The following is a 21299-nucleotide window of genomic DNA, read 5'->3' on the forward strand; positions in this document are numbered from 1 at the left end:
AGGCGACTAAGTAGGGTGAGAGAGAGAGAGAGAGAGAGAGAGAGAGAGAGAGAGAGAGAGAGAGAGAGAGAGAGAGAGAGAGAGAGAGACACACACACACACACACACAAAGAGAGAGAGAGAGAGAGAGAGAGAGAGAGAGAGAGAGAGAGAGAGAGAGAGAGAGAGAGAGAGAGAGAGAGAGAGAGAGAGAGAGAGAGGTGGAAATCCTAACCTGTCTTATTTTCCAAAAGAAGAGTATAAGACGGAGCTAAGCGAGGATCTTTTTCCTCAAAGGCTCAGCTATTTGTTCACGCGAGATATACAGAAAACGTATAAAAGAAACAGAAATTTCAAGGTGGGTGCCCACAGTATATACAAGGCCAATGTTTATAGTTTCCAGGATAACTAATCTACATTCCTGTACCCTACGATATCGAACAATACACAATACGACCGTTAAAATCACTGTCATCACTCTAGAAGCAATGACACTTTTCCTCCAACATCACATACCACATTCACTCTGGGTTCTGTGGCTAACGAATGTGTGAGGGGTGAACTTGTGATTCCATCTTCGCTGGTGCGACACCAGAAGACACAGACCTGAGAGGGAGAGCTGGGGTTTTACATTCCGAACAAGTTTTCTGCGCAGTATCTGAGCTGGTAACTCATTCATCTTAATGTCTACAAAACACGACAAGTCACTTACGACCTCCGTCTAATGTGAACTGGTCATTAACTTTTATCTCGACTTAACTACCAGAATCTTGATCTTCGTCCTCAATCAATGTCGTTCCGTACATCTTGGACGCTGTGCGTTCTGACAAGACGACCACCGGACGACAACCACAGAAAATATCATCTCTGAGCGCGATGGTGCGATCACTGAGGACGGCCACACGATCTCTGAGCACGACGGTACGACCCTTGAGCACGACGGTACGACCCCTGAGCACGACGGTACGACCCCTGAGCACGACTGTACGACCCCTGAGCACGATGATACGACCCCTGAGCACGACGGTACGACCCTTGACCACGACTGTACGACCCCTGAGCACGACGGTAGGACCTCTGAGCACGATGATACGACCCCTGAGCACGACGGTACGACCCTTGAGCACGACGGTACGACCCTTGAGCACGACTGTACGACCCCTGAGCACGACGGTACGACCTCTGAGCACGATGATACGACCCCTGAGCACGACGGTAGGACCTCTGAGCACGATGATACGACCCCTGAGCACGACGGTACGACCCTTCACCACGACTGTACGACCCCTGAGCACGACGGTACGACCCCTGAGCACGACGGTACGACCCCTGAGCACGACGGTACGACCCCTGAGCACGACAGTACGACCCCTGAGCACGACAGTACGACCCCTGAGCACGACGGTACGACCCTTGACCACGACTGTACGACCCCTGAGCACGACGGTAGGACCTCTGAGCACGACAGTACGACCCCTGAGCACGACGGTACGACCCTTGAGCACGACGGTACGACCCTTGAGCACGACGGTACGACCCCTGAGCACGACGGTACGACCCTTGACCACGACTGTACGACCCCTGAGCACGACGGTACGACCCCTGAGCACGACGGTACGACCCTTGAGCACGACGGTACGACCCCTGAGCACGACGGTAGGACCTCTGAGCACGATGATACGACCCCTGAGCACGACGGTAGGACCTCTGAGCACGATGATACGACCCCTGAGCACGACGGTACGACCCCTGAGCACGACGGTAGGACCTCTGAGCACGATGATACGACCCCTGAGCACGATGATACGACCCCTGAGCACGACGGTAGGACCTCTGAGCACGATGATACGACCCCTGAGCACGACGGTACGACCCCTGAGCACGACGGTACGACCCCTGAGCACGACGGTAGGACCTCTGAGCACGATGATACGACCCCTGAGCACGACGGTAGGACCTCTGAGCACGATGATACGACCCCTGAGCACGACGGTACGACCCCTGAGCACGACGGTAGGACCTCTGAGCACGATGATACGACCCCTGAGCACGACGGTACGACCCTTGAGCACGACGGTACGACCCCTGAGCACGACGGTACGACCCTTGAGCACGACGGTACGACCCCTGAGCACGACGGTAGGACCTCTGAGCACGATGATACGACCCCTGAGCACGACGGTAGGACCTCTGAGCACGACAGTACGACCCCTGAGCACGACAGTACGACCCCTGAGCACGACGGTACGACCCCTGAGCACGACGGTACGACCCCTGAGCACGACGGTACGACCCTTTGAGAAGGACGGTACGACCATCTGGTGCGACGGTTCTGACCTATGATTGTAAGTGACCTCGCAGGGTCAGGTCAAGGGTGACGACAACCAAGGGTCGTGCTTAAATGGAGGTCATGACGTGTCGCTTACGGCCGCGGTGCCGTCCCGGTCAGCCCTCAAGGACGACACCCGCTGGGGGGTGGGGGGGGGGGGTGGGGGTGTTAGCCCCACCCCGGCGTTTCCAGCAGCCCCCCCCCCCTCCTCCTATCTACCACGTACACCGCTACAGACAACATAATACATCCAACATTCTACTGTAATATATACTGGTGACCTGTCACGTATCTTTCGACTGTATCATGTATCATTCAACTGCATCATGTATCATCAAGTGTACCATGGATTGTATGTGTCACGTATAATTCACCTGTTTCATGTATTAGTCACCTGTGTCATGCAGTATTCAATCATATCATGCACTATTCAATTGTATCATGTATCACTTCAAGTGTAGTATGTATACTTCAACTGGGTCATGTATTCGTCAACAGTCTCATTCATCATTCAGCTGCACCAGTTGGTATTCAACCCTACCATGTAATAAATGGCATCCATCATCATAATCTATCGCAACCAGGGGTTATAGAGAAGAGATTGTGGTTATATGGTGGTCTCTACAACCATCCAGGGTGACATGACAACCCGGCGTTCTCTACACCATGATAACAACCTGCCCACCACTCAGCCAGCCAGGGGAAACCTCCTGCTCAGAGTGTTGTCAACAAGACTACAACACAGTAGCCCGGGGCTACTGCCCCGGCTACATGAGGCTGCCCACGTACGTACGGAGCCTCGCCCTTGCCCCGAGACCTCACCCCCCACACTCACACCAGCACCTCCCTCGCCCACCGCGGTCAGGGGAACACCTTGTGGTTTACTGGTTTACGTCGCGGACGGATATTTCAACAGCATGTGGCGGCAGTCTTCCTAAACTTTCCCCAAAAAACGTAACTTAAACACTTACTCATGCTTATATATATATATATATATATATATATTTTTTTTTTTTTTTTTTATCGCTGTCTCCCGCGTTTGCGAGGTAGCGCAAGGAAACAGACGAAAGAAATGGCCCCCCCCCCCCCATACACATGTACATACACACGTCCACACACGCAAATATACATACCTACACAGCTTTCCATGGTTTACCCCAGACGCTTCACATGCCTTGATTCACTCCACTGACAGCACGTCAACCCCTGTATACCACATCGCTCCAATTCACTCTATTCCTTGCCCTCCTTACACCCTCCTGCATGTTCAGGCCCCGATCACACAAAATCTTTTTCACTCCATCTTTCCACCTCCAATTTGGTCTCCCTCTTCTCCTCGTTCCCTCCACCTCCGACACATATATCCTCTTGGTCAATCTTTCCTCACTCATTCTCTCCATGTGCCCAAACCATTTCAAAACACCCTCTTCTGCTCTCTCAACCACGCCCTTTTTATTTCCACACATCTCTCTTACCCTTACGTTACTTACTCGATCAAACCACCTCACACCACACATTGTCCTCAAACATCTCATTTCCAGCACATCCATCCTCCTGCGCACAACTCTATCCATAGCCCACGCCTCGCAACCATACAACATTGTTGGAACCACTATTCCTTCAAACATACCCATATATATATATATATATATATATATATATATATATATATATATATATATATATATATATATATATATATATATATATATATCCCTGGGGATAGGGGGGCTGGAAATCCTCCCCTTTCGTTTTTAATTTTCCAAAAGAAGGAGCAGAGAAGGGGGCCAAGTGAGGATATTCCCTTAAAGGCTCAGTCCTCTGTTCTTAACGCTACCTCGCTAACGCGGGAAATGGCGAATAGTATAAAAAAAATATATATATAATAATTTTTTTTTCATACTATTCGCCATGGTCAAGATTTCGCTTCTAAATCCACGACTGACATTATTCGTGCTCAGTTATACCAGAAGTTTACAGTGTTTTGCTCTTTGAATTATCTAAGTCTTTCTACTCTTACTGCAATGATCTACGAGTTTCATGTCTCTACCAGCTATCACATACAGCATATAAAGAACCCAATGACGTGTTGCTGTGTGAAATCTTTGTATTATCTCCATTCCTTTGTATTCTCTTAGTTCTTCCTTGAATTTCGTAAGCGCTGATAATCCCTGCGCTAAATCTTCCATGTTACTTTCAAGGATTTCAGTAATCCTTCTTACGGTCAGAATCCTACCATCAAACCTTACTATCTCTGGTTAGACGACGCTCATGTGTTTTCCATAATCCATTTCCACTATAGTCACAGTCAGCGTTAGGTCGCCTGGACCATATCCGGCGTTCCACATAAACCACATCCATTCACCACAGCTTCCTCCTCACCTCACCACCGCCTCACTCACCTTCCTGGCCACACTTTAAGTAACCTGCCACCAACTCTCCTCTGCACAGTATCCTTCTCCACCCCACCTGGTCTACACACTCCAAGCTTATAATCCCAACACACGTCATCCTCAAGCTGGTCCTTCAATATATGTGTCAATCTGGAACCAAGCTTACCTTACACTCCTTCTTCCAGTGCCTGTTTACCTTCGTGAAACGAGGCATATCATCACTATACAACCTAAGCAGCCACTCATGCAACACCCATGTATGCATCCTCACGTCCCTTCTGTCTCACCAAGTCGACCAGTTCCCTAATGATGTACCACAGGACCATAATCCCTCCCGCTTTAGCATTTTCACTCATCGTTATCATCTGAGCAGATGAACTTGCTGCCAGTCTTGCGTCCTCACCAGCCACAGTTCCCCACGTGACTCGCTCGCTCTGCCGGCCCTCACCCTCCACGACCACACACACACACACACCCGCTTGCCAACCTCCTGTACAGTGGACATCCAGCTGTCAGTACATCACAGAAGCACTGTATCATACTGTCCTCAACATCCAACTGTTTCTTTTCTGTTTTGAAGGCCCGCTTTATCTCTAGTTGTTCTTCATCATCTTATCACTCTTTCATTTTCATTCACTGTGGAAATCCTGAAGTTACGAGATAAAATACTGACCACCAACCATACTGCTGCCACATAATGCTAGTCCTCTGCTGGCTCGTGTGTCAGACACAATACCATACGGTTTGTTGACAAAAACATGTCCACCTTACGGCAAACCCTGTAATCTCTGCAGCTGTACTGAGCATAATTGTGGACGTGGCTGAGTGTAAAGTACATATGTGAAATGCACACACACACACACACACACACACACACACAGTTACCTGGATTACGTGATACTTGGCAGGTCACAGCATCACGTGGTTACTGTGTGACCGTGTGTCACTCGAGGGTGATGGGGCGTTCTGATGTTTGTTTCTTTCCCTACATTGCTAAGCTTTAGAGTATCATTATGTCCTCCCTCACACAGATGCCATGACCCATTTTCAGAAGTGGGTTTTCTACAACGACCAAAACTTCTAAGTACCTCACCCTCGCCTGAACCACACCAGACCCCGGTGGTCGTGGGGGAATACCCCTGGGGCCTGAAACTGGGGCCACCCGCGCCTCAAGGTGTAAGTAACCGCACCACAGCTTAAGGTGATTACCCGGTACGTGGGCTCATTAAGCCAAGACGGTCGACGGCGTTATTATATACAGCAGAAAACGGTCTGCGGGAGTGGGTGGTTAAATCTGCCCTCCGCAGGGAAATGCCCGTCCCTGCTGCTGGTCGGAAACCCACGAGGGTCAGGTCAGAGGTCATGTCATCATTCTCGAGGGACGCACCAAGCATTAAATAGACTTATTTCACAGTAAATTTTGAATAAATTTCTAACTTGCAAGGGCTTATTAGAGGAGTCTTATGAAAATGAGAAAGGCTTTTACCACAATCTCAAACGAGCTGTGAAGCACCGCGCACATACAGGAGGTCATGTCATGTCATGTCACAAGTCACCCTGTATCATGGCGGGTTTTCAGATCCTCTGTGATGGCTGGTCATTTCATCACGTCAGTTTTTACGTATCAAGAGTTGAATTATACCTTCATATACCTGTCCATTACCAGGTCCCAAACCTCTGTTTAATTCTGACTTGTTTGACATTAAGTAGATCAGTAATGTTAACCTCCCTGACGTCTGCAGGTAGAAGCTGTGATGTCTGCACGTAGGGTGAGTCCACACATGTCATCCCTAACTACAGCAGGTGACCAGAATCTCTGGCCAATAGTGGGTCTCCTCCCCCATCTATTCTGTTGGTGACGTCAAGCGCAGTGAGTACAACAGGGACGACCTTCACTCGAGCGCACGACCGTAGAAACGATCATTATGACCAACGTCTGAGGACATGGCTACAGATGCTGCTGCTGACCTGCACGGAGGGAGGGACCATCATCACGCCAGCCACCACAAGATGTGGCCACGCGGTGCGGCAGTGGCCAAGCAGGTGATGAAACCGTCGACTCCTGCGAGGCCTTCAAGGGTATGATGACTTTATATGCATATATCTTTCTGCTCCCGGTTGTCATCTTGGATCCATTTGGTCGATAAGGCAGTAAATCATCATCAGCTCAACGTAAACTCGGTCTTGAACGTATCCACACACACATTTTTTTTTTTCTGAATGTCATCTCGAGCTCGGCTGGCTCTTGGCTTGGCCGTGCTTGAGGATGACAAGTGAACACCTTCGTCTGGAGACTCGTGGCGTCTAGCAGGTTGCTTGCGCAGGCCCTCCCCGACTCCATCATAGCGGTAGTCTTGCTTTCACCAGCCACAGGTGGAACACACACCATTACCGCCCCCAACATGTGGATGGAGGAAGTCTGCAAACACCTGTGGTCTCTTCATCCATCTCTTCAAATTCTTTTTCTCCTACTGTTCTTCTTTTTACACAGGATGGCCATGACTGGAGCATGTTTTGCTTGCCTAAACCTTTTCGGTCACAATACAATAAAAAAAAAATTCAGTCGTCTGACCTACGAAAAAAAAAGGTCATTTGAAGTTCACACAAGCTTGAATTATTTGATCACTGATCCTTCACGATCTATAGAAATCTGTATACAGTCATGAAGGTTGTTGGTGCGTCATGTCCAACATCCAGTCCCCTTGTTAGCTAAGACAGCCAATCCGATAGTTACTCAATGACACATGTGTCACGACCAGCGGCACAGCCAGACCAGAGGCCCGGAACTCTTCCTCTGTGATGCGTTTTCAGGGTTGTGTTGTCGACTGTGTGTTAATTCCTGGTTCGTGGATGACGTCCACGACCTCGTGTTGTCATCACATTGACAGGGACTGGTCGTCTGACTGGCTGGGCCTCGCTCATGACTGTGTCCACTCGCGTATTTCAGTTCCACTTGTTTTCATTTTCTCTTTTCTTGTCCAGTGTTTCTGTGGTGGTGTGGCTGAAGGCCGCGAGGCAGGGGGGTGGAGGGGTGAGGCAAGCACGGAGGGTACAAAGTCAGCGAGTTGCCAACTGTGCTAATGACTGAAATAGCCAGCCAGGGTCTAACCATGTTAGAAAACTATGTTGTTTTGGGCATCCGTCTTTCCTGCATATGGAACGATGGCTTCTTGCCAGTAACGAACTTAAAAAAAACATGAATCGTTTTCCTGAGCATCAATCAGACCGAAGCTATTCTTCCGTTTCTACCGAGCGATATCACACAGAACAACCAAGATGAACGAAGACAGTAGTGACTGCAGCCCAATTTTCCAGTTCACCAGCAGGTGGAATGTGACTCACACCAGCAGCTCCTGAAAGATCTGATACAGAATCCCGTGGGTACAGCCGCTCCAGCTGTCGAGAATCAAGGAATCTTGTGGCCACCGCCGTTGGAGTGCTAAAGAATCAAGGAATCTTGTGGCCACCGCCGTTGGAGTGTTAAAGAATCAAGGAATCTTGTGGCCACCGCCGTTGGAGTGTTAAAGAATCAAGGAATCTTGTGGCCACCGCCGTTGGAGTGCTAAAGAATCAAGAAATCTTGTGGCCATCGCTGTTGGAGTGCTAAAGAATCAAGGAATCTTGTGGCCACCGCCGTTGGAGTGCTAAAGAATCAAGAAATCTTGTGGCCACCGCCGTTGGAGTGTTAAAGAATCAAGGAATCTTGTGGCCACCGCCGTTGGAGTGCTAAAGAATCAAGGAATCTTGTGGCCATCGCCGTTGGAGTGTTAAAGAATCAAGGAATCTTGTGGCCACCGCCGTTGGAGTGTTAAAGAATCAAGGAATCTTGTGGCCATCGCCGTTGGAGTGTTAAAGAATCAAGGAATCTTGTGGCCATCGCTGTTGGAGTGTTAAAGAATCGAAAAGCCTTGTCGCGTTGGAGTACTCAGGAAACAAAGAATTCTTTGGCCATCGACGCTGGAGTACTCAAACATTATACAATCAGGCAGCCACCGCCGTGGGAGTACTCAAGAAACATGGGACATAACGAATAATGTCCTTGCAAGTTTAAATGTCACAACCCCGGCATTTTCCTTTGGTCGATCGATGCAGAACGCAGCTCCGACGTTCCAGATCTCCGACATATTTGTAGAAATAACCAGCCAGGCTCCATCATTTATCACAAAGGAAGGTTTACCCATAATCTAGACTTACCCATTCATAACATGGTAAGATCTTGTCGGCTTAACGTTGAGAACCGACCTAAAATGACTAAGGCATAGGAGTCTTGCTTGGGAAAGGAATAGATCAGAAAACGTGTTTACCTTGAAACGCTTTGACTCGCGATTCTACGCTTATTGATCGTACTGAAAGAAAAAAAAAAAAGAAGAAAATCTTCGATCGGTTCACATGACATCAGTGTGTGACGTTATTCCAAGTACCGTTTTCATCACATTTTACGTCACTGGCCGGATTGTTCCGATTGGTCGATCTGAATGGCGTCACAAAAGCTGAGGTTATTCGTGACGATTTTTTTTTGTTGTTTTTTGTTTTCACTTTTGCTTCGTCCCACAGCAGGAGATGGAGTCTTGAACTAACCTAACTTTAAGCAAGATGTTGATGGATCTTCCTCTGCGTCTTCCCATGTCAACATCAGCGTTCCCCAAGTATGCGTCCTGTCGCCTGTCTTCTTTTTTCCTATCTTGTCAACGTCTTCAATGCCTCAGCAGATGACGATCTCATTATGTTCAATGACGAATCAACAATGAGGTCCTTCTACCCTTTCAAACTTGCTTTATCTTCTCATGCTTGATTCTCGCCTCATCACAACTACTTCTCTAAACATACATTTGAGGTCCTTCTACCCTCTCAAACTTGCTTTATCTTCTCATCCTTGAATCTCGCCTCAACACAACTACCTCTCTAAGCTTACATTTGGACACAGACGAACCACTTTAAAACCCAACGTGCTCCCACATCTTCAAAAATCCTCACAGCTCACTCGCCTCCTGCGATGGTCTCATGATTCCACGAGTCAACACATAAAACACACTTGGTGTCACCAAAACATCTGATGCTATTTTGGAAACCCCACATTACATGGATCTCCCGTTCTTGCTTCTTGTGAGAACTGCCGTGTGTGTGTGTGTGTGTGTGTGTGTGTGTGTGTGTGTGTGTGTGTGTGTGTGTGTGTGTACCAACCTTCCCCGTCACTTTTGTCTAGATGTGCCAGTGTGCGTGCGAATCTTCACGTCCCCCTTGGCTAGATGTACAGTGTACTCGCTAATCTTCAACGGGCCCACTCGTGCCTGGATGTACAGTGTACTCGCTAGTCTTCACGGACCCCCTCGTGGCTGGATGTGCGCTGATGTGTGTACGTGCTGGCAAGCAGGGAGCTGCCGTGTACCCAGGAGGGCGTCATCCCCTTCACTCACGCTGGAGGGCAGCCACCAGCACCATGCCTGGCCTGGACACATCAACTTCCAGCTAATGCTCCTCTCTGGCTGTTATCAGCTGGTCCTGGTACGGTCCCTCCAGTGGCTGTTATCAGCTGGTCCTGGTACGGTCCCTCCAGTGGCTGTTATCAGCTGGTCCTGGTCCGGTCTCTCCAGTGGCTGTTATCAGCTGGTCCTGGTACGATCCCTCTCCACTGGCTCTTATCAGCTGGTCCTGGTACGGTCTCTCCAGTGGCTGCTATCAGCTGGTCCTAGTACGGTCCCTCCAGTGGCTGTTATCAGCTGGTCCTGGTACGGTGGTCTCTCCAGTGGCTGTTATCAGCTGGTCCTGGTACGGTCTCTCCAGTGGCTGTTATCAGCTGGTCCTGGTACGGTGGTCTCTCCAGTGGCTGTTATCAGCTGGTCTTGGTACGATCCCTCTCCAGTGGCTCTTATCAGCTGGTCCTGGTACGGTGGTCTCTCCAGTGGCTGTTATCAGCTGGTCCTGGTACGGTGGTCTCTCCAGTGGCTGTTATCAGCTGGTCCTGGTGCAGTCTCTCCAGTGGCTGTTATCAGCTGGTCCTGGTACGGTGGTCTCTCCAGTGGCTGTAGGCTGGTCGTGGGACTGTCTCTCTGATGCAGGCTTCTCATTCAATGTAACGCATTGTAAACAAAGTTACTCAACTGACTGCTGGCAAGGAAGGTACGGAGCCTCCGTCATTACCATGGAGACGTACTCAAGACACACAGACCAGCACCTCCAATGTGTCTGGAGAAATGTCAGAGATTCGCTCACTGATAAAACGGCTTGGGAGCTGGGGCGAGGCAGTACCGCTGGGGGGAAAGTCTGCACGTGTGAGAGACGAAGAATTTCATGTACGGAGAATTTTCGTGCGATGTCTTCGGTACCTGAGAGTCCTGTGGTACGGTGACTTCCAATATCTTAACTGTTATGGAGGGAGGTGTTCTCCAAGTGACATCCTTCAATGGCCCAAAACCTGTTTGACTGACCCTAGGTGGAGACTGATACGGTTCAGTCTCAATATGTATAAGTTCATTTTCTGGAGTTCTCTTGTCAAGCTAACCGTCATCTCGATTTCTAAATCATATAAGAAATATAAACAAAGTTTTATAACATCATACTAATACTAAAGACAGGAACCTCTGCGGTAATAACCATCCTTGGTTGGTGGAAACCTTCAGTTGTCTTACATTAAAACTTGATTTGATTTGTGCCACTGTGAGGGGCGAGAACACCGTGCTACCAGGGTCATCCTGTGTGAGGGGCGAGAACACCGTGCTACCAGGGTCATCCTGTGTGAGGGGCGAGAACACCGTGCTACCAGGTTCATCCTGTGTGAGGGGCGAGAGCACCGTGCTACCAGGCTCATCCTGTGTGAGGGGCGAGAACACCGTGCTACCAGGCTCATCCTGTGTGAGGGGCGAGAGCACCGTGCTACCAGGCTCATCCTGTGTGAGGGGCGAGAACACCGTGCTACCAGGCTCATCCTGTGTGAGGGGCGAGAACACCGTGCTACCAGGCTCATCCAGTGTGAGGGGCGAGAGCACCGTGCTACCAGGCTCATCCTGTGTGAGGTGGTGCGAAGTGATTACAGAGGTCACGAGGGGTCTTTTTCCTGACCCCTGTGGTCACATGCTCATTATATAACCTGTTACAAAGTTGGATCATCACATAACCTGTTACAAAGTTGGTTCATCACATAACCTGTTACAAAGTTGGTTCATCACATAACCTGTTACAAAGTTGGTTCATCAAATAACCTGTTACAAAGTTGGTTCATCACATAACCTGTTACAAAGTTGGTTCATCACATAACCTGTTACAAAGTTGGTTCATCACATAACCTGTTACAAAGTTGGTTCATCACATAACCTGTTACAAAGTTGGTTCATCAAATAACCTGTTACAAAGTTGGTTCATCACATAACCTGTTACAAAGTAGGTTCACTACATAACCTGTTACACAGTTGGTTCATCACATAACCTGTTACAAAGTTGGTTCATCACATAACCTGTTACAAAGTTGGTTCATCACATAACCTGTTACAAAGTAGGTTCACTACATAACCTAACAGTCAACCATACAGTAAGTTTACCGAATACATAAGAAACAAAAACATGGATACTCTCCTAGAATTTCAGGTACCATGTTATAAACAAAGTGTTGTGCCATTTCTTCCAGGGTATATTTAAACCTATCACTAAATGGCTCACAGAGAGCAAGACAAAGTGTTCTAGTGTGTGTTTGTTTATCTGGCCTGTGTGACTCGGCCTCCTGGGCCTGGCCGACCTCATATTTTCAAGAACAACAGATATTTTCTCAAGCTAACTATGATCCATCACCAGGTCAACAAACATCAACAAACACCACAATAAACACAATCAATCAAAGGAAGTTTCTAGGTTTGTGCTACCGTCAGTAAACATGGCTCGTGAGGGAATAATCAGTAATATTTGTAGTGAAATACTAAGATGGCGTGAAGATAATACTCATCACAACACATCATCAGCGGGAGGCAACACTTGTACACCACCACAACGCTTCAGTACCACTACGCGCCACACTTGTATTGCTTCATTCCATCACTTAAACAAGGAAAACAATTACTTTGTAGTGACTCATTACGACACTACATTTCGACATCAAAGGAATTAAACGAATATTACATTTTCAAAGTCGCTTTACTAACTATTTTTTTCTATGTCCAACACACGCTATCTTGATCATGTCTAACACATGTTATCTTGATCATCCAACACATGTTATCTTAATGATCACCTTTACTGAAGGGTTCGCCAAGTTATTTCATTGTTCTTTATTCAACAACATTATCTTATCTTGTTCTTTTAAGAGATGTGTTCTTCATGTATAATGTTCTGTGTTATAATCATATATAATGTTCTGTGTTATAATCATATATAATGTTCTGTGTTATAATCATGTATAATGTTCTGTGTTATAATCATATATAATGTTCTGTGTTATAATCATATATAATGTTCTGTGTTATAATCATATATAATGTTCTGTGTTATAATCATATATAATGTTCTGTGTTATAATCATATATAATGTTCTGTGTTATAATCATATATAATGTTCCGTGTTATAATCATATATAATGTTCTGTGTTATAATCATATATAATGTTCTGTGTTATAATCATATATAATGTTCTGTGTTATAATCATATATAATGTTCTGTGTTATAATCATATATAATGTTCTGTGTTATAATCATATATAATGTTCTGTGTTATAATCTTACATTGGAGGATTTACATGTAACGCCACACTGCTATGTGTTTGCTTCTGTATGGCTGGCTCCTGGGTGGGTGTCATGAAATGACCTTTGACCTCACCCTTCAGGTCTAAAACCAAAAACCAGGGCAACCATACCCAGGGGTCGTACCGTACTGCTCGAGTGTCGTACCGTACTGCTCGAGAGTCGTACCGTACTGCTCGAGGGTCGTACCGTACTGCTCGAGGGTCGCACCGTACTGCTCGAGGGTCGTACCGTACTGCTCGAGGGTCGTACCGTACTGCTCGAGGGTCGCACCGTACTGCTCGAGGGTCGTACCGTACTGCTCGAGGGTCGTACCGTACTGCTCGAGGGTCGTACCGTACTGCTCGAGGGTCGCACCGTACTGCTCGAGGGTCGTACCGTACTGCTCGAGGGTCGCACCGTACTGCTCGAGGGTCGTACCGTACTGCTCGAGGGTCGTACCGTACTGCTCGAGGGTCGTACCGTACTGCTCGAGGGTCGTACCGTTAGGTTCAAGGGTTGTACTGTCATTCTTCAGAATCGTACCGTCGTGCTCAAGGATCGTACCATCATGTTTCAGAATCGTACCGTCGTGCTCAAGGACTGTACCATCATGTTTCAGAATCGTACCGTCGTGCTCAAGGACCGTACCATCATGTTTCAGAATCGTACCGTCGTGCTCAAGAACCGTACCATCATGTTTCAGAATCGTACCGTCGTGCTCAAGGATCGTACCATCATGTTTCAGAATCGTACCGTCGTGCTCAAGGACCGTACCATCATGTTTCAGAATCGTACCGTCGTGCTCAAGGACCGTACCATCATGTTTCAGAATCGTACCGTCGTGCTCAAGAACCGTACCATCATGTTTCAGAATCGTACCGTCGTGCTCAAGGACCGTACCATCATGTTTCAGAATCGTACCGTCGTGCTCAAGGACCGTACCATCATGTTTCAGAATCGTACCGTCGTGCTCAAGGACCGTACCATCATGTTTCAGAATCGTACCGTCGTGCTCAAGGACCGTACCATCATGTTTCAGAATCGTACCGTCGTGCTCAAGGACCGTACCATCATGTTTCAGAATCGTACCGTCGTGCTCAAGGACCGTACCATCATGTTTCAGAATCGTACCGTCGTGCTCAAGGACCGTACCATCATGTTTCAGAATCGTACCGTCGTGCTCAAGGACCGTACCATCATGTTTCAGAATCGTACCGTCGTGCTCAAGGACCGTACCATCATGTTTCAGAATCGTACCGTCGTGCTCAAGGATCGTACCATCATGTTTCAGAATCGTACCGTCGTGCTCAAGGACCGTACCATCATGTTTCAGAATCGTACCGTCGTGCTCAAGGACCGTACCATCATGTTTCAGAATCGTACCGTCGTGCTCAAGGATCGTACCATCATGTTTCAGAATCGTACCGTCGTGCTCAAGGATCGTACCATCATGTTTCAGAATCGTACCGTCGTGCTCAAGAACCGTACCATCATGTTTCAGAATCGTACCGTCGTGCTCAAGGATCGTACCATCATGTTTCAGAATCGTACCGTCGTGCTCAAGGATCGTACCATCATGTTTCAGAATCGTACCGTCGTGCTCAAGGACCGTACCATCATGTTTCAGAATCGTACCGTCGTGCTCAAGGATCGTACCATCATGTTTCAGAATCGTACCGTCGTGCTCAAGGATCGTACCATCATGTTTCAGAATCGTACCGTCGTGCTCAAGGATCGTACCATCATGTTTCAGAATCGTACCGTCGTGCTCAAGGATCGTACCATCATGTTTCAGAATCGTACCGTCGAGCTCAAGGACTGTACCATCATGTTTAATAATGGTACCGTCTTGCTCCAGTGGGTTTACCCGCTCCCCAACATGCCTGGCCTCACGCACACAGCCAGCCCTTCCCTCCCCGCCCACCAACAACCCACGTAACACACGCCACAATGATTCACTTTCCTTCCATCACAATATTTGGTCCACTAACCATCTATATAAACCATCTGCCCTCATGGCAACCACTGGTTTTGTATAGCTTGGTTCTGGTTTAGCTCAGCTGGCGAGATGAAACAGAAGCGATTGCGTCACCTCAACAACTTGAGACATGAGAAATTTCCTGGCCTCTATTGACCACACACTGTCCACGTGTCCAACACACACACACACACACACACACACACACACACACACGCACCTGTGACGTGTGCTGACGTCACCGGGCGAGGCTATTCTCAACAGGTGACGGGGGGAGGTCATGAGGTGTGTGATGCAAAATACGGGGAATATGTGTGTGTACACAATGAATCACCATTGGTTAATCAACGATGCAATCAATTCCTATTGGCTGATTAATAGTGAATCTAATATAACAATAATGAAATTATCAATAAATGATATAAACCTTTGATTCCAGTTAGGAAAGACGAATCTAATTCCTTGATCACGCCCGTGTGACCTTTGCTGATGACCCCTGGCGCAAGATGGTACGACCCCCCTGATCACGACCACACGACCCTCCCAGCATAACGAGTACAACTTATAGGTACGATGACCCTGACCTGTGACCTCGTCATGTATGGGTCACACTTCTCAACCTGCCATCACATACTAGACTCTACTGCTACACTGTACCCTCATACTGGTCACTCTACCCTCACACTTCCCACCCCACACCACCACCACACTCTACCATGGAGGCACGAACCCAACGTCCACACCACACTCACTATAACCTCACACTGCTCTGCCTGCCAATGTTAGCTCTTCACTCTAACCTCACACTATTCATGAGGCCACCACTCTCCTCCACCAGCGCAAACAATCATCACACTACACACACACACACACACACACACACACACACACACACACACACACGCTGGCGTCATACTCCTTTCACTGTTTCCTTACCATTGCATTTTTAAAACCTAATTATCATACTTCTCACGAACCTCTCACACTTCTAGTAACCTCTCACACTTCTAGTAACCTCTCACACTGGAAACGATGTATTGACTCATAAATGATCACTGATTACATTCCTCATATTACAGTCATATTACTCACGGTACAATACTGTTCCCTCATGCACCCTAAATGCACACTCCCAGACACACACACTCCATGTCAGAGTCATACTCATCTTGAGGCAAAACTCTTAATTCTTGTCATCCTATTCACACACTTCATTCAACATTAATTAATTAATTCATTAATTCATTCATTCATTCATTCTCATTACTCAAAGCCTTCACTCTTGTAACATCACAATTACATTCCTTATTTGCCTGTCATACTCTCATAATACAGTCACAGTCCATGCATGGCCAGTCTACGGTCACACAGCCTTCCTAAGGCCCGTCTACGTCACATAGCCTTCCCATGGCCAGTCTACGGTCACATAGCCTTTTTATGACGTATTTAAAACATGAATCAAGACGAACAACACCATAGACACCATCGCTATCCCTTTAAGCTCCTCCGTCCAAATTCTTACCTCCGTCACTTCCGAACTGTCACCCCCGAAGCGTCTGTCCCCATGGTAACCAGACCATGGGATTGTCCCACTAGCAACAGTTCACACAATTTAGCAAAGTTAGTTTTCCTGTTTGTTAAGGAAGAACAGCATCGCATGAAGGGAAGGTATTCAGAATAAAACACGAATAAAACACAAGTCATGAGGTAGTAATTACGGTAAAGGGAGGAAAAAAGAAAAGAATACACACACACACACACACACACACACACACACATAAGATACACACACGAGGCAGCAGGAGGAACCATCATCATACACCCTCAGGAGACGACAGAAGCCACAGTGGACACTCCTCGCCCGCCCACCCCGCCCACTTCTGGTAATAATGAGAGAACCATGTGTTACGTCACACCTACATACGTGTGTGCTCAGGCAAGTACTGTGTCTTGCCCCTCACGTTTCCGTGTCAGCTTCGCACGTCGAGTCTGGACCGTGATCGACAAAGCTGGCGATCGATGGATCACATTTATTTCGTATACACATCAGTAATATCACCTCTGTCGGCATACCATGAATTATTCTAGTGTATCAGCTGGCGTCCCAGGCCACACTGTACTCTTGACCTTAACGACCAGCCAGCCTTCGTACCCTAAGGTCAAGGGTGGATCCTCGTCTGAATTTCCTGAATTCATCCATCATTACGGAGAGACAGACGCGGGGGGAGGAGAAGCACACACACACACAGAGGAACACGTAGGTAAAGACTGAGAGATGAGAATATACACATCAGAGACTTTAATGAAATATTTCTTTGTTCACGCGAGAGAGAGAGAGAGAGAGAGAGAGAGAGAGAGAGAGAGAGAGAGAGAGAGAGAGAGAGAGAGAGAGAGAGAGAGAGAGAGAGAGAGAGAGAGAGAGAGAGAGTCATAATAACATTAGTTGGCTACACTGCACTTCGTACATGGCAGACCACTGCCTGATCAAGGTTACGCCGTGAGTGAAAAGTCACCTTTGGGGAGGCCGGATAATCGAAAGTACAATCTCGTCAAAGAACTTCTTACTACGACACTTCCCTACAACTGGAAGTAGCGCAGCCTCGGGCTGTAAGGTCCTTTAGGAAGGTTTTTGGGTGTTGACAATGATACAGGCTTGCGGTGTAACCTCGAGCAGAGGGAGTCCGGTAACACCCTAATTAAGAGACGAGTGAGGACGCAAGCACGAGAGCGTGGTGTGTCTGTACATGTTTTACTCTGTGAAAACTTTGATGTCAGGATCTTGCTTTCTAGATTACACCATCCAAGATGTCTTCGTCAGCCATATATATTTCCAGTGTATATGTAAATCAGGAACGAAGTGAGATCACATGTGTAGCTACGTCAATAGTGTGGAGGCCTGGACCACAGGCAGCGTCACTGGCAGAGTGTTCATCTACCCCCCCACACTCACTGGGTGGTGACCCATCTGTCTGGTCCACCAACCTAGAATACAAGTTGACGACGACTTTTACCTCACGTCCTCACGACGTGATCATGAGCACGGGACGGCCAGGGTGAGGCAGATCACACAAGCTGTTACGGTCAGGGACGTCGTCGACCACGGAGGTGGAGCGTCAACACCACGACCCTCGCCTCTCATTCAGTCTTACGTGATTCGAAGCTACCTCTTTCCTCCTCCTCCGCGTCTTGCGAGAGCACCCTCCACTCCACCAGCCTTCCTGAGTTCTCTTACCTCAACGTCCACAGATCACCCGCGTCTTTACCGCTTAATTAAACACTATGAGCCACAGGGAAGCGACCTTCCTGTCCTAACGAGACGTGTCTCTGACTGTGATCCTTTGCATCTTCGTCACCTCAGCCTAAAAAAACCACCATTTTCCTTTCCTCGTATTAGCAATGCGCTGGTGAGCCATCACGTCGCTGGCAAATAACTCTGGACTTTTATCTGTTGTCCTGCAGGTTCCGTCCGTACTACGAGAAAAATCTTTGGAATCAATAAACTGTTGTTACATGTTCAGTCGTAATGCTTTATGTAAACACGTGTGTACTAAACACTGACCGGGGAAAAAAAAAAATTCTGGCCCCATGTGACTTTATGAAGTCAGAAAGCAATTTACAAAGTTCTGGGATCAACTGCAGCCCCTTGACGAAGGCCAGTGGTCACAACTGTAGCCCTTTAGAAAGGCCAAACGTTGCGAGGGTAGCCCTTGATGAAGGCCAGTGGTGGCGACTGCAGCCATCGACGAAGGCCAGAGGTAATAACTTCAGCCCCTCTGAAGGCCAGCGGTGGCAGCAACATCCCCTGGGGGAGGCCAGCGGTGGTAGCAACATCCCCTGGGGGAGGCCAGCGGTGGTAGCAACATCCCCTGGGGGAGGCCAGCGGTGGTAGCAACATCCCCTGGGGGAGGCCAGCGGTGGTAGCAACATCCCCTGGGGAGCCAGCGGTGGTAGCAACATCCCCTGGGGGAGGCCAGCGGTGGTAGCAACATCCCCTGGGGGAGGCCAGCGGTGGTAGCAACATCCCCTAGGGAGCCAGCGGTGGTAGCAACATCCCCTGGGGGAGGCCAGCGGTGGTAGCAACATCCCCTGGGGGAGGCCAGCGGTGGTAGCAACATCCCCTGGGGGAGGCCAGCGGTGACATGGTGGTGTTCCTCGATTCTCATCCACGTTCTACAACTACATATTGGTAAGGTTTACTTGTCTTCAGAAACTGAAGATAAAAATGCCATCTTTCCTTATCGAGTCTCTCTCTCTCTCTCTCTCTCTCTCTCTCTCTCTCTCTCTCTCTCTCTCTCTCTCTCTCTCTCTCTCTCTCTCATGATGGGGGCACGGACGGTCAGCGTGATAACGAACCATCAAGGTAACATCGACGTCGTAATAACCCCAGAGTACGTTACCCTCGTTGCCCCTCCAGCCTCACGCCCGTCCATCCCGACCTGTGACACCGTCCCCCCCGGCTCCCGTCTTCTCTCGCACTGTAAACAGACCTCACCCCTGGCGTGGCCAGCGAGAGGCCTTGCTTGGCTGGCGTGAGTCATGCATGAGCGAGCCAGACCTGACAGCCAGACCTTGACAGTCATGCAACAGCGACACAATCATGAGTTGCCAACAGGACGCTGGCGGGATGACGAGTGAGGCGGGGGTGTGGTGCAGGAGGAGGAGGAGGCTGGGGTGGCATGAGGCTCCGAGACACGTTCCAAGAAATGAAGGACAAGACCTTTCCTTGGTCACTTGTGAGGGGCGGCGCCGGTGGTGGTGGTGGTGGTGGTGGGTGGCTGGCCGCGTGTCAGTACAGCCAGGCGTACTGGCAGACCTCATCGTATTCGTGTGGCAAGGCTCCTCCTCCTCCTCCTCCTACAGCCAGGGGCGTCTTGATCAGATCCCTCCCAGACACGGCAGAGTGACCGCCACTCCCCCCGCCGGCACACGTGCATTGCCATCACCCCGGCCTGACCTCCTCACTCCCGCTGTGTCACGCACCCGTCACCTGGCATGCCGTCCGCACGTCCCGCTGGGTCACCAACCTGACCTCACGAGGTCAATCATTGTACGGCAGTTGTTTTTTTTTTTTATGGAGCTAACAATGGCGTCCGTCGCTAACAAGCTCAACCTTGGAGGAAACGACCTCGTCAGATCTATTTCAGGATGTATTCCTGGGTCTCGTCTTGCCTCGCGTCTCCACGTTCCATGTTTACCTTCGTTAGCCTCCTTATTGCTTATAGGCTGACCCAGCTTGACCATGGACGACCTCAGCTTAGCTTGACCTTAGGTGAACTTGATCCAGCTTCACCCTGCATGACCTATACCGTATCTGACCCTGCATGAACTTTACATTCGTTGTATTTTGACCTTAGGTTGTTTTTATGTTTTGCCTCAGATGACCTTCCTCAACCCAGCTTGCCTCGGGGTGACCTTCATCTACCCTGAGCGTCAAAATGACCCTGAAGAAGACCGCAGCATGGCTGACCATCATCAAGTGGCCTATCCATCGCTGACCTTTCTTCATCTTCTCCCCCGGGGGGGTGGGGGAGGGGTGGGGGCAAGGAAGGTCGGTGACCTTCATGGAGCGTGGCCCCGACCTCGGCCTCACGCTGCACGTGTCTGCTAGCCGCCCGCTGTACGTACAGAAGGCTGGCTCGTGGTGCACATGTTGCCTGGTCCTCCTCCTTCATCCCTCTGTTCTGTAGTCCACCAGCAGCATGGTCACCATCCTCTACAACTGACAACACACACACACACACACACACACTCTGGTGCCCAGTGTGTGTGTGTGTGTGTCCACTCCACTGGTCTTCAACTACCGTATCACCAGTTCAGTAGTTACGTGTCACACTCATCATTCTCAGTTGTCACTCGGCCCCCTCGATACCTGGGTGATGTGGTCGGGGCTGAATGCGCTTCATAACGTAGCTGGG

The 21299-nt window shown here is 48.8% G+C and overlaps 1 protein-coding gene across 10 annotated transcripts in view; it reads right to left on the reverse strand.

Annotated features, from left to right (window-relative positions):
• Positions 1–21299, reverse strand: part of LOC139754988 (uncharacterized) — a 346758-nt gene that overhangs the window by 122962 nt on the left and 202497 nt on the right. The gene's annotated exons all lie outside the window — the stretch shown is intronic.

This window comes from Panulirus ornatus, chromosome 18 (genome assembly GCF_036320965.1).
Source record: "Panulirus ornatus isolate Po-2019 chromosome 18, ASM3632096v1, whole genome shotgun sequence".
NCBI classification, from domain to species: Eukaryota; Metazoa; Arthropoda; class Malacostraca; order Decapoda; family Palinuridae; genus Panulirus; species Panulirus ornatus.